The following is a 14,956-nucleotide window of genomic DNA, read 5'->3' on the forward strand; positions in this document are numbered from 1 at the left end:
GGATGACAGGTGGGCACAGGAGGAGGCTGGAGGACAGGAGAGTACAGGAAGATGCTGGAGGACAGGAGGAGGCTGAAGGACAGGAAGCCACAGGAGGAGGCTCGAGCCACAGGAGGAGGCTCGAGCCACAGGAGGAAGCTCGAGCCACAGGAGGAAGCTGGAGGACAGTAAGCCATAGGAGGAGGCCCGAGTCACAGGAGGTAGCTGAAGGGCAGAAGGCTACAGGAGGAAGCTGGAGGACAGGAGGGTACAGGAGGAGGCTGGAGGACAGGAGTCTGGATGACAGGAGGAGGCTGGAGAACAGTGAGCCACAGGAGGAGTTTGGAAGACAGGAGGCCACAGAAGGAGGCTTGAGGACAAAAGGGCCACAGGAGGAGGCTGGAGGACAGGAGGCTACAGGAGAAGGCTGGGGGACAGGGGAGGATAATGGAGGACAGGGGGCAGCAGAGGAGGCTGGAGAATAGGGGGCCACAAGAGGAGGCTGGAGGACAGGAGGGTACATAAGAAGGCTGAAGGGAAAGGAGCCACAAAAGGAGGCTGGAGGACAGGGGGTCAGAGGAGGAGACCAGAGGACAGGAGGCTACAGGAGGAGGCTGTTGGACAGGGGACACATAAGAAATTCGGAGGACAGGTGGCTGGAGGACAGGAGGAAGCTGGATAACAGGAAAAAACTGGAGGACAGGTATATGCAACACCCTCGCCGATGCAATGGCGAGGGAGTGTTTGCGAATACGTCCCACCTGCATGTAATCACATCACACTACATGGTCCTTATAGGACATAGGGGATATTGCAGTGGTGAATCCTGCCTGGCAAGGCAGAGGTTAAGTATTTTGTATGATGCAAGATGCTATTGTCCAATGATTTGTGTTACATCCTGTCCTTTGTAAGCTGAGATGTGATTGGAGGAGCAGCCACCACCTGACCAAAGGGAGGTAATAAAACCCCCTGGCCAGGAATGTTCTGGAGATCTTCTTTCAGAGAGATTCAAGTGTAGGAGAATCCTAGAGATCAGTGAGTGAGTGAGTAATCTCTGTCTAGCCCATACCAGAGCAGGAAGAGCCTAGCCCCTGCCTCTGAAGAGTGGAGTCTAAGACTAGAGTTAGTGTAGTGAGGAAAAGGGGTATCATCTTACCTTTAAAGGTGATACCTGAAGCCCTACAGGATAAGCTGAAGCTTCCTACCAGGACACAGCTGCCTTCCCAGCCTGCCCTCTACATCCAGGCTGGTGAACTATCTCCTGAGGCTCCCTCCAACTTACATCTCAGCACTCCAACTACCTGTTAAAGGCACGTTGCTGCGGTTCCTGCCGGTTCAAATAAAGAACTGTAAGTTGTTTTCTTCAACTTCTGTCTCCGTCTGGTCCCTGCTAATACGGCTGCCTTCATCACCGGCACCCTGTCCATCACCCAGAGACTCACACTCGGGACATTAAGGGGTTGCCCCAGGGAGATCCGCTATAGCAGCCTCTCCCTCATCATTTCTTGCCAACACCACCCTGCTGGAGACCTGCCAGGCTGTAGGACAGCCCTCCGGTTCCCCCGTACCAAGCACCGTGACAATAGCGTGCTTAGGCCGCAACCGCCAGCCACTCCGGTACCGCGGGCCCCGGCTGTCTCCAGGCCTCACCTCAAGGGCTAGGCCCCGGTGGGGGATGTTGCAAGTGGCGTCACGAACAGGATTGATACTTCTGTGCCTTATTACGGCATTAAAGACTTTCCTTTATTAAAAAGACTGTGCTGCCTAACCCTGCTGCCATCCGGGTTTAGGCCCAAGTAATTGTGTGTTTCTGGATTGAACTGTGTTAATGCTGCCACGTGCTGTCGAGCGCCGCTCCAGCACTCAAGAGGTTAATCCTTGCAAGAACTGTGTCAGCTCTGCTACATCCGGCGCTGCCGCGCCTGAAGATTTTTACCTCAGAAACTGTGGCGCAGCAAGTAATTCCAGCCCGCCAAAACCTTCACTGGCGGGAAACCCAGACGACACATCAAGCTCCACCCACGCGCGAAGGGCGCGAACCCCGCCTCCTGTGGCGCAGGAAAAATTAGAGCCCGCCACAGCTCTTGGCGGGAAGGACTTGGACTCCTCCCACTGGCTAGAGGCGGACTTCCTGCCCCGCCTCAGAGAAATGCCAGAACTCGAGTGGATTTTGGACAGTGAGGACAGCATCATGTGGGGTCCTCCGCCCTTCCCTCCTGTGGAGCGTCCTGAGTTCTTTGAAGTGTTGGAGACCATGTTGGTGGTCTCTGCGCAGCCAGTCCGGAGGCCCTTTGCTGGGCACCGGCTGCATCGAGGACTGACCCGAGCATTCGTCACCCGGAGGCATGTCCAGACGGTGACGGAGTACCAAGTCCCAGCCAGGCGGTTCCTCGTACCTATCCCGGTTACTATTCCGGTATCGCAGGCCCACGTGGAGGCGCCACGTGGGGAGGCCCCGACTCCTGTTGAGCCAGCGCCTGGGCCTACTGCTGCTGTGCCACCTGCTCCGAGGCCTACTGTCCCTGCTGTTCGGCCTGCTAGCCCTGCTGTGACGGTTCCTGATCCTCCGGCTGCTCCCGCTCCTGTTCCGGCACCTGCCCGACCATCACGGAGATCCGAGCCTGCACCGGAGCCACGAGCCCCAGCACTGGCACCTCCGCAGCCTCGAGGCCGAGGTGAGGCCGCCCGCCAGCGACTCCGGGACGCTGTCTCGGAGCAGCGACGCCGCGAGAAGGAGGTCCAATGCTACATGGCCGGCCGGTCTACAGCTGGAGCCTGGGTGGAAAAGAACCGCACCACCGGCATGGTCCGGTTCTTTGATAAACAACGTGGCTATGGCTTTGCCACTCAGGACTACACCGGACGGGAGGTATTTATTCCCCGCCGGTCTGTCAAGAGGCCTGATCTGCCGGAGAGCCAGCACAACCTGAAGCCAGGCGAGTGCATTGAATTCTCCCTGCAGGAGGGGCCCCGAGGACCTTGGGCGGCTGGTGTGATCCGTATCCCCGACTCCGATGAGGACCGCTACCCACCGTATGACGACTGGTATGAGGACGACGAGTGGCCGGAATCCCTGAACACCTCTTCTTCCTCGGCTGCGAGTCCCCGGGCGGTGACCCACGTGAATGCTCCATCCACGGTGATTGTGAGTACGGGTCCCATTGCCATCCATGGGCCGGCATGATCCAGGGCGCCACCCCCACCGTCTCCCCTGCCGGGAGTATTGCCAGGTCCCGCGGCTCTTCTGTGGGAGAAGACATCCCGGTTAGTGAACCTTGTTCGGAGGTTCCGTCTAGGCCCACATCTCCCCTTGCCGGTTACCAATGGGGTGATGACCCGGCCCCGGAAGAACCGGAGCTGGAAGGAGCTGCGGCGCTGCCGCAGGTCCCTGTTTGTTTCTTTCTGGACCCCTCCGTGGTCCCTGGCTCAGTTGAGCCCCCGGCTGGAACAGCCGACACCCCGGGCGACAGCGCTCCTCCCCCTGAAGGTCCGGAGGATGTTGCTGCACCTGCAGTACCCGCTACTGCCACCGGGTGTCCCCAGACGGCACCTACTCCCGCTGAGGACGCACAGGATTCCCTACTGACTTTGGATCCTGTCCCTGCTGAACCCAGCGAAGGTGCATCTGACTAACCCCTGAAGGGCTGTAGCCCTCTCCAGGTACTATGTCCATTGTACATATTGTATATTTCTGTCCTTTCCCTAAAGAGCCAGAAACTTTTCTGAGACTCTCACCCATATTTATCTCAGTCAAGAGACTTTCCTTGAACTGCCCACTGTCATGTGCTATGATAGCACCCCTTCCTCTGCCACAGCAGAGAATTTCTTCAAAGGACTCTGTCCCTCTACACAAAGAGGAGACCCTTTGCTTCTCAGTGCACTTTTCCCCACCTCAAGGGCTGTACCCAGAAGATGGACTTTGTTATTAAAGACCTTCTGTGAGACTTTTGCCAACTCCAAGGAAAAGTTGCCATGCTATTTATTATCATTTTGCACTTAATGCCTTCCTTTTTAGGTATGGACATTCTGCTTGCACTCTTTATGCCTTTTCTTTGCAGGAAAAGAGACATTTATTATCTTGCTACCCTGAGCAGCCTATCTATCTGTAACGTTGTAATGTTATAAGATGTGTACCCATTGGGCTGCTAAGCCAATGTGAGTTGACCTGTTTGCACACTGTCAAAATGTATGCCAGTAGTCTGCATTAACCCTTTCATAGGCTTTTCAGGTTGTAGTGTGGCTGTGTCGGACCGTCTTTTTGTGTAAAACACTGACCGCTACCTGATCCCTCAAACCGAGGTTTGCACATGGGGGTAGTCCGTAAACTGCGGGTCTTTAGGGGACCGGGGGTGTTACACAGTTAGCACCTGGATGCCACCCATACATGGGTAAGGATGCCAGTCAGGAGGTACTCGTGTCACATATGCCAATGTAATGCATATACACACACTATATAATTGCCGCCAGGGAAGAAGCGTTGATACAACAAATATACAGGCCTTGGTGCAAGGAGTGGATTACAGTACATGACACCACACCTTTCCTACTGTACAGTTCGGTTTAATGGCGTCAGCGACCAACTGTCATACAGCTACATGTTTTGTCTTAGTCCGACACCAACCCAGGTGCCTGTCTCCAGGACCATGGGCGGTTTGTCCCTACACCTCACATAGCCTGCACTTCCCAGAAGTGCCTTTAGCCCCCTCTGTGCCCCAAACCATCTGTAGTCGAGCCGAGGGCGGCTCTTTCAATTGCCCCCGGGGTATGCAACACCCTCGCCGATGCAATGGCGAGGGAGTGTTTGCGAATACGTCCCACCTGCATGTAATCACATCACACTACATGGTCCTTATAGGACATAGGGGATATTGCAGTGGTGAATCCTGCCTGGCAAGGCAGAGGTTAAGTATTTTGTATGATGCAAGATGCTATTGTCCAATGATTTGTGTTACATCCTGTCCTTTGTAAGCTGAGATGTGATTGGAGGAGCAGCCACCACCTGACCAAAGGGAGGTAATAAAACCCCCTGGCCAGGAATGTTCTGGAGATCTTCTTTCAGAGAGATTCAAGTATAGGAGAATCCTAGAGATCAGTGAGTGAGTGAGTAATCTCTGTCTAGCGCATACCAGAGCAGGAAGAGCCTAGCCCCTGCCTCTGAAGAGTGGAGTCTAAGACTAGAGTTAGTGTAGTGAGGAAAAGGGGTATCATCTTACCTTTAAAGGTGATACCTGAAGCCCTACAGGATAAGCTGAAGCTTCCTACCAGGACACAGCTGCCTTCCCAGCCTGCCCTCTACATCCAGGCTGGTGAACTATCTCCTGAGGCTCCCTCCAACTTACATCTCAGCACTCCATCTACCTGTTAAAGGCACGTTGCTGCGGTTCCTGCCGGTTCAAATAAAGAACTATAAGTTGTTTTCTTCAACTTCTGTCTCCGTCTGGTCCCTGCTAATACGGCTGCCTTCATCACCGGCACCCTGTCCATCACCCAGAGACTCACACTCGGGACATTAAGGGGTTGCCCCAGGGAGATCCGCTATAGCAGCCTCTCCCTCATCATTTCTTGCCAACACCACCCTGCTGGAGACCTGCCAGGCTGTAGGACAGCCCTCCGGTTCCCCCGTACCAAGCACCGTGACAATAGCGTGCTTAGGCCGCAACCGCCAGCCACTCCGGTACCGCGGGCCCCGGCTGTCTCCAGGCCTCACCTCAAGGGCTAGGCCCCGGTGGGGGATGTTGCATATATATATAATATATATATTACACTTAATTTATACCATATTGAACAAATTAGCTTTTCCACCTCTCCTTTCTATCACTTGAGCCCTATGACGTCCCCATGAGGGATGCCATGATTTTGGTTCCGATTCAGCCACTGGGCATGAATAATCTAACAACCCTGCGAGCCTCACATACCCTCACCCTCCTCCATGTACGCAGGACTGCCATAAAAGACTCTCTAAGCAGACACATTGGGGCAGATTTACTTACCCGGCCCATTCGCGATCCAGCGGCGCGTTCTCTGCGCTGGATTCGGGTCCGGCTGGGATTTATGATGGTAGTTCCTCCGCCGTCCACCAGGTGGCGCTGCTGCACTGAAGTCCGCTGGAATGCCTCGAAATACACCAGCCTATCCTGGATGAAGGTGAGTGAAATTTTCGCGACACAATCCGATCGCGTGCGCCAAAATCCCGGGGCAATTCAGGTACAATTGGCGCAAATCGGAAATATTCGGGTAACACGTCGGGAAAACGTGAATCGGGCCCTTAGTAAATGACGCCCATTATGATCCATCTAGTTTTGTGGGGTGACATTGAGGTTACAATATCAGGGTACAGGTGTATATGCACTTTCTTCTGGATTCTGAACATTGTACTAACACACTGACATATAGAAGGAGAGATGAGACAGATCAGAGATGATGAGATCCATTAGATGCCTTTTACACACAATGGGGCAGATTTACCAGGCCCATTCGCGATCCAGCGGCGCGCTCTCTGCGCTGGATTCGGGTCCGGCCGGGATTTATGATGGTAGTTCCTCCGCCGTCCACCAGGTGGCGCTGCTGCGCTAAAAAGCATCTGAACGCACTTCAATACAACGAGCTGGACCAAGTGAAGCTAAGTGCGTCCCAAGCGACACATTTTCGTTTTTTAAATGCGGCGGTTTTTCCGAATACGTCGGGTTTTCGTTCGGCCACGTCCCCCGATTTCCGTCGTGCGCATGCCGGCGCCGATGCGCCACAATCCGATCGCGTGCACCAAAATCCCGGGGCAATTCAGGTACAATCGGGGCAAATCGGAAAAATTTGGGTAACACGTCAGGAAAACGTGAATCAGGCCCTTAGTAAATGACCCCCAATGTCAGCTCTCCTACATCTCTGCTATTCCACAACACACTATGGGGCTTATTTACTAAGGGGCCTGTTAATAATAATGAATTAGAGAATGTGGTATTTTGTTATCCTGAGTACATAGAAGAAACTTCGTGGAAATACCCCTTTAACCCCTTGCCGCTGAAGCCACTTTTCACCTTCCTGACACGGCCCATTTTTTCAAATCTGCCCTGTGTCACTATAAATGGTTATAACTTCGGAACGCTTTAACATAACCCGCTGATTTTGAGATTGTTTTTTCGTGACACATTGTACTTTATGTTAGTTGAAAAATTTGGGTGCTAACTTTTGCGTTTGGTTATGAAAAAAATGGAAATTTGGTGAAAATTTTGAAAAAAATGCTATTTTCAAACTTTGGAAATTTCTACTTTTCAAGCAGATTGTCATATCCCCCAAATAACTTACTAACTAACATCACCCTAAAGTCTTCTTTACGTTAGCATGATTTTTTAAGCATATTATGCTTTTTTTTGGAAGATAGGAGGCTTATAACTATACATGTGATTTTTCAGATTTTTGTGAAAATCGACAAAATCTATATTTTGCAGGGCTAGATAAGTTTGATGTGACGATGAAAGGCCTAAATGAGAGAAAACCCCCTTTAATGACCCCATTTTAGAAACTGTACCCCTCAAAGAATGTAAAACAACTTTTATGAAAGTTGTTAACCCTTTAATGGTTTCACAGGAGTTAAAAAAAAATCAGGTACAATTTTCAAATTTAATTTTTTTATAGCTAAATGAATGTATTTTTCAAAAAATCTACACATCCTCAGTGGTTAAAATACCAAAATGCTCCACAGAAATTAATACCCAATTTCTTCTGAATATGCCAACACCCAATATGTGGTGGTATACTGTTGTACTGGCACACAGCAGGGCATAGAAAGGAAGGAGCACAACCAGGTTTTTTGCATAGTAGATTTAGCTGAAATACTTTTATGTTACCATGATACATTTGGAGAGCCCCTGAAGTACCATAACAGTGAAAATCACCCCAAAGGACCCCATTTTGGAAACTACACCCTTCAGAGATTTTATCAAGGTGTATAATGAGTATTTGGACCCCACAGGAGTTCAAAAATTTGGGCTGAAACATGAAAAAATGAATATTTTTCCATCAAAAATGCACTTTTTCCCCAAATTTTTGGCATCCACAAGGGGCAAAAGAAAAAATTGCTCCACAGAAATTGTTCAACAATTTCTCCTGAACACAAAAATACCCCACATGTGGATATAAACTTCTGTACGGACACACAGCAGGACGTGGAAAGGAAGAAGCACCCTGTGGCTTTTTGAAGGCAATTTGGACCAAAATAGTTTTCAGTGGCAATGATGCATTTAGAGAGCCCCTGAAGTACCATAACAGTGAAAATCACCCCAAAGGACCCCATTTTGGAAACTACACCCTTCAGAGATTTTATTAAGGTGTATAATGAGTATTTGGACCCCACAGGAGTTCAAAAATTTGGGCTGAAACATGAAAAAATGAATATTTTTCCATCAAAAATTCACTTTTTCCCCAAATTTTTGGCATCCACAAGGAGCAAAAGAAAAAATTGCTCCACAGAAATTGTTCAACAATTTCTCCTGAACACAAAAATACCCCACATGTGGATATAAACTTCTGTAGGGACACACAGCAGGACGTGGAAAGGAAGAAGCACCCTGTGGCTTTTTGAAGGCAATTTGGACCAAAATAGTTTTCAGTGGCAATGATGCATTTAGAGAGCCCCTGAAGTACCATAACAGTGAAAATCACCCCAAAGGACCCCATTTTGGAAACTACACCCTTCAGAGATTTTATTAAGGTGTATAATGAGTATTTGGACCCCACAGGAGTTCAAAAATTTGGGCTGAAACATGAAAAAATGAATATTTTTCCATCAAAAATTCACTTTTTCCCCAAATTTTTGGCATCCACAAGGGGCAAAAGAAAAAATTGCTCCACAGAAATTGTTCAACAATTTCTCCTGAACACAAAAATACCCCACATGTGGATATAAACTTCTGTAGGGACACACAGCAGGACGTGGAAAGGAAGAAGCACCCTGTGGCTTTTTGAAGGCAATTTGGACCAAAATAGTTTTCAGTGGCAATGATGCATTTAGAGAGCCCCTGAAGTACCATAACAGTGAAAATCACCCCAAAGGACCCCATTTTGGAAACTACACCCTTCAGAGATTTTATTAAGGTGTATAATGAGTATTTGGACCCCACAGGAGTTCAAAAATGTGGGCTGAAACATGAAAAAATGAATATTTTTCCATAAAAAATTCACTTTTTCCCCAAATTTTTGGCATCCACAAGGGGCAAAAGAAAAAATTGCTCCACAGAAATTGTTCAACAATTTCTCCTGAACACAAAAATACCCCACATGTGGATATAAACTTCTGTAGGAACACACAGCAGGACGTGGAAAGGAAGAAGCACCCTGTGGCTTTTTGAAGGCAATTTGGACCAAAATAGTTTTCAGTGGCAATGATGCATTTAGAGAGCCCCTGAAGTACCATAACAGTGAAAATCACCCCAAAGGACCCCATTTTGGAAACTACATCCTTCAGAGATTTTATCAAGGTGTATAATGAGTATTTGGACCCCACAGGAGTTCAAAAATTTGGGCTGAAACATGAAAAAATGAATATTTTTCCATCAAAAATTCACTTTTTCCCAAATATTTTGGCATCCACAAGGGGCAAAAGAAAAAATTGCTTCACAGAAATTGTTCAACAATTTCTCCTGAACACTGAAATACCCCATATGTGGATATAAACTTCTGTAGGGACACACAGCAGGACGTTGAAGGGAAGAAGCGCCGTTTGACTGTTAGAAGGCAATTTGGACCAAAATAGTTTTCAGTGACTCCTGAAGTACTATTACAGTGAAAACCCCCTCCTAAAAGACCCCTATTTGGAAACTACACCCTTCAGAGATTTTATCAAGGTGTATAATGAGTATTTGGACCCCACAGGAGTTCAAAAATTTGGGCTGAAACATGAAAAAATGAATATTTTTCCATCAAAAATTCACTTTTTCCCAAATTTTTTGGCATCCACAAGGGGCAAAAGAAAAAATTGCTTCACAGAAATTGTTCAACAATTTCTCCTGAACACTGAAATACCCCATATGTGGATATAAACTTCTGTAGGGACACACAGCAGGACGTTGAAGGGAAGAAGCGCCGTTTGACTGTTAGAAGGCAATTTGGACCAAAATAGTTTTCAGTGACTCCTGAAGTACTATTACAGTGAAAACCCCCTCCTAAAAGACCCCTATTTGGAAACTACACCCTTCAGAGATTTTATCAAGGTGTATAATGAGTATTTGGACCCCACAGGAGTTCAGAAATTTGGGCTGAAACATGAAAAAATTAATATTTTTCCATCAAAAATTCATTTTTCCCCAAATTTTTGACATCCACAAGGGGCAAAAAGAGAAATTGGTCCACAGATATTGTTCAACAATTTCTCCTGAACAAGGAAATGCCCCGCATGTGGATATAAACTTCTGTAGGGACACACAGCAGGATGTGGAATGGAACAAATAGTGTGAGGATGGGTTTTTGGTGGTGGAAGGGCAGATGGGTATAAGGAGGTGGTAACCAGGGCAAATAAATTATAACTGAAATGCAGGTGAATGATAGATTCTAAAGCATTCTTTCATGCAGAGGCCAGGTTTTTCAGGACAGGTGTCACATTGATAAATTGTGTCCTTTCTTTTCCCCATTTTGTAACATACTTTGCATCTTTTTTGTGTCCTTCCTCGTCCTCCAGTTTGGGGTACCTCGCCAGGGAAATGTTGCCCTGGTACAATACGGGGGACATCAGAAGTACTGGGTCCTTCTTGATGACCAAATAAGAGGGCCTTGATCACCGCCTCTTGAAAGCAAATAAATGATCCAACATGACCTGCACATTCGTATAGCACATAGGAATTATACAGTGCCATCTGTACAATGTGCACGGCCAGCTTTTTGTACCAGATCTTTGTTTTCCGTAGAGCACTGTACGGCTTCAGCACCTGATCTGAAAGATCTACCCCACCCATGTACTTATTATAAGCCAGGATGCAGTCTGGCTTGGGGGCAGTGGTAGTGGTACCTCGTACATGAGTGGGGGTGCTGGTGTCTTTGTGAATTGTGGTCAAAATAAGGACATCCCTCTTGTCCTTATATTTGACCAACAGCAAGTTCTCGCAACAGAGAGCCTTGATGTCTCCCTTTCTTAATGGTTGAGTTATCAGGGTCCTAGGGAGGCCTCTCTGGTTTCTGCGTACAGTGCCGCATGCTACAGTACCCCTGGAAATTAGGGACTTGAAGAGTGGAATGCTGGTATAAAAGTTATCCACATACAGGTGGTAACCCTTATCCAGCAGCGGGTGTATCAGATCCCAGACAAGCTTCCCAGTAACTCCTAGGACAGGGGGGCATTCTGGGGGGATAATTTGTTTATCTTTTCCCTCATAAACCCTAAATCTGTGGGTGTACCCTGTGGTACTCTCGCACAGCTTGTACATTTTAATTCCATACCTTGCCCTTTTGCTGGGCAGGTACTGGCGTATCCGGAGTCTTCCTTTAAAATGTACAAGTGACTCGTCTACACAAATGAATTTTTCAGGGGTGTAGGCCTCAAAAAACTTTGTGTTAAAGTGATCAAGGATTGGCCTAATTTTGTATAGACGGTCAAATGATGGATCGCTTTGAGGTGGGCACTGCGAATTGTCATTGTAATGTAAAAATTTTAGAATTGCCTCAAAGCGTGTGCGATTCATTACTGAGCGATAAATAGGAGTACTGTAGAAAATATCAGAACTCCAATACTGCCGTATCTCTGGTTTCTTGACAATGCCCATGTGGAGCACAAGACCCCAAAACTTCATCATCTCTACTGCATCTACAGGGGTCCACCTAGAAAATGATGAAGCGGGGTTTTGTGCAAAAAATTGTTGGGCATACAAATTTGTTTGTACCACCATCAAATCCACAAGATCCTCAGAGAAAAGGACTTTGAAAAAGTCAATTTCTGTGAAGCCGTCTGCCTCAAAATTAATTCCTGAACTTCCCACAAATTCAGGAATTTGAGGTTCATAATTATCAGGGGGTGGGATCCATTCAGGGTCACTTGGGGGCTGGGGAACAACCTCAACTGATGCCCTGGGGCGCCTTCTGGAGGGCCCCTCATCACCGGATGAGGAGGAAGAGGAGGATGAGAAATAGAGGAATGTGGCATCCTCCCCTTCTGAATCAGTATCGGAGGCAAGAAAGGCATATGCCTCCTCTGCTGAAAAGGTTCTTTGGGATGAATGGGACATTTTTTATTGGGAGGGGGTGTGTAAATGTAGTGCTTCAACACGTGTAAAAACTTTATTCAAGGGGGTGTGTATGTTGTGATTCAACACGTGTATGGGAACCAATAATACTAGTAAAAAAAAAAAAAAAAAAAAAAGAAAGACGACCTGTGTGCTTTCAAAAAAACTGTAGTAGAAAAAGTTACTACAGTAAAAGAAAAAGTAACTTTTATCCTCCAATGCCAAAAAGACAAAAAGATACTATGACAAAAAAATGAGCACAGCGCTCAGTTGTCACAGCACACAAAAGAAAAAAAATCTGCACAAAAAAGAGCACAGACTATTCGGCACTGATGCAGAACGCACACAGGGGTATGCGACTGCTACAAAACTGACAAAAGAATTTAAAAAAAAACTGCGCCTGTACCAAAAAATGAACAGAGATACAATCAACTGCTCAGCGGTCACAGGATCCACACACCAAAAAAAAAACTGCGCAAAAAAAGAGCACAGGCACTGACCAGTTAAATTTGGCACTGATCAGCGGCTGGTTTGCAGAACGCACACAGGGGTATGCGACTGCTACAAAACTGACAAAAGAATAAAAAAAAAACTGTGCCTGTACCAAAAAATGAACAGAGATACAATCAACTGCTCAGCGGCCACAGGATCCACACACCAAAAAAAAAACTGCGCAAAAAAAGAGCACAGGCACTGACCAGTTAAATTTGGCACTGATCAGCGGCTGGTTTGCAGAACGCACACAGGGGTATGCGACTGCTACAAAACTGACAAAAGAATTAAAAAAAAAACTGCGCCTGTACCAAAAAATGAACAGAGATACAATCAACTGCTCAGCGGCCACAGGATCCACACACCAAAAAAAAAACTGCGCAAAAAAAGAGCACAGGCACTGACCAGTTAAATTTGGCACTGATCAGCGGCTGGTTTGCAGAACGCACACAGGGGTATGCGACTGCTACAAAACTGACAAAAGAATAAAAAAAAAACTGTGCCTGTACCAAAAAATGAACAGAGATACAATCAACTGCTCAGCGGTCACAGGATCCACACACCAAAAAAAAAACTGCGCAAAAAAAGAGCACAGGCACTGACCAGTTAAATTTGGCACTGATCAGCGGCTGGTTTGCAGAACGCACACAGGGGTATGCGACTGCTACAAAACTGACAAAAGAATTAAAAAAAAAACTGCGCCTGTACCAAAAAATGAACAGAGATACAATCAACTGCTCAGCGGCCACAGGATCCACACACCAAAAAAAAAACTGCGCAAAAAAAGAGCACAGGCACTGACCAGTTAAATTTGGCACTGATCAGCGGCTGGTTTGCAGAACGCACACAGGGGTATGCGACTGCTACAAAACTGACAAAAGAATAAAAAAAAAACTGTGCCTGTACCAAAAAATGAACAGAGATACAATCAACTGCTCAGCGGCCACAGGATCCACACACCAAAAAAAAAACTGCGCAAAAAAAGAGCACAGGCACTGACCAGTTAAATTTGGCACTGATCAGCGGCTGGTTTGCAGAACGCACACAGGGGTATGCGACTGCTACAAAACTGACAAAAGAATTTAAAAAAAAACTGCGCCTGTACCAAAAAATGAACAGAGATACAATCAACTGCTCAGCGGCCACAGGATCCACACACCAAAAAAAAAACTGCGCAAAAAAAGAGCACAGGCACTGACCAGTTAAATTTGGCACTGATCAGCGGCTGGTTTGCAGAACGCACACAGGGGTATGCGACTGCTACAAAACTGACAAAAGAATAAAAAAAAAACTGTGCCTGTACCAAAAAATGAACAGAGATACAATCAACTGCTCAGCGGTCACAGGATCCACACACCAAAAAAAAAACTGCGCAAAAAAAGAGCACAGGCACTGACCAGACAACTTTGGCACTGATCAGCGGCTTGCGGTTTGCAGAACGCACACAGGGGGTGCGACTGCTACAAAAGTGACAAAAAAAGAAAAAAAGCGACAAAAAAAAGAGCACAGAGGCTCAAAGTCGCCACACACACAAAGGGAGGGGAGGGAAGGGTCTGGAACAGGGATAGGGACAGGGATCAGGACGCTGCGACTGCTGTATGCAAAAAAAAGACAAACAGCAGCAGCAACAATAGCTCAGCAATTACTCGCAACACTCGGAAATGTGACAGATGCCACCAAAGGTGCCAACTGGAGCAAAATCTAGCTAGACAAAGCACAGACGGGTATCACACACTGATCTGTACGCTGTTCAGGACTAGAATGCAACGTGCAGATCAGTGTGCAGTACTTTGAATCTCCCCCCACAGATCTGATTGGTTGGTCAGTACAGGCCAACCAATCAAATCAATCAGGAAGGTGGCATGATGCCACCTCGTCATCAAGAAGGGGAGGGGGACGAGGGGGGGTGGAAGAAGAAGTGTGGGGGGGGGAAGGATGAAGAAGGGGAGGGGGACCACGAGGTATGATGGCTGTCAGCCATCTTGATACATTTAAAACTTTATATTGATCCGATCGGTCGGTCACTACTGACCGACCGATCGGATCGATGTGAGAGGTGGCAGGATGCCACCTCTATTCTGTGACACAAGGTGGTGATCGGGTGCTGTGTAGCACAGCACCGATCACCACCATTCCACATGCTGTCCCTCGCTACCTGTCCCTCCATGCTTCCTGTCCCTCCATGCTGCCTGTCCCTTCCGTCGCTTCCGACATGCGACTGGTGGGGGGGGCGGGGTTGGAGGTGGCACCACTCGGCACCACCCCCGGAAGACTCAGGGAAGATG

The sequence above is a fragment of the Engystomops pustulosus genome, chromosome 3 (assembly GCF_040894005.1).
Source record: "Engystomops pustulosus chromosome 3, aEngPut4.maternal, whole genome shotgun sequence".
NCBI classification, from domain to species: Eukaryota; Metazoa; Chordata; class Amphibia; order Anura; family Leptodactylidae; genus Engystomops; species Engystomops pustulosus.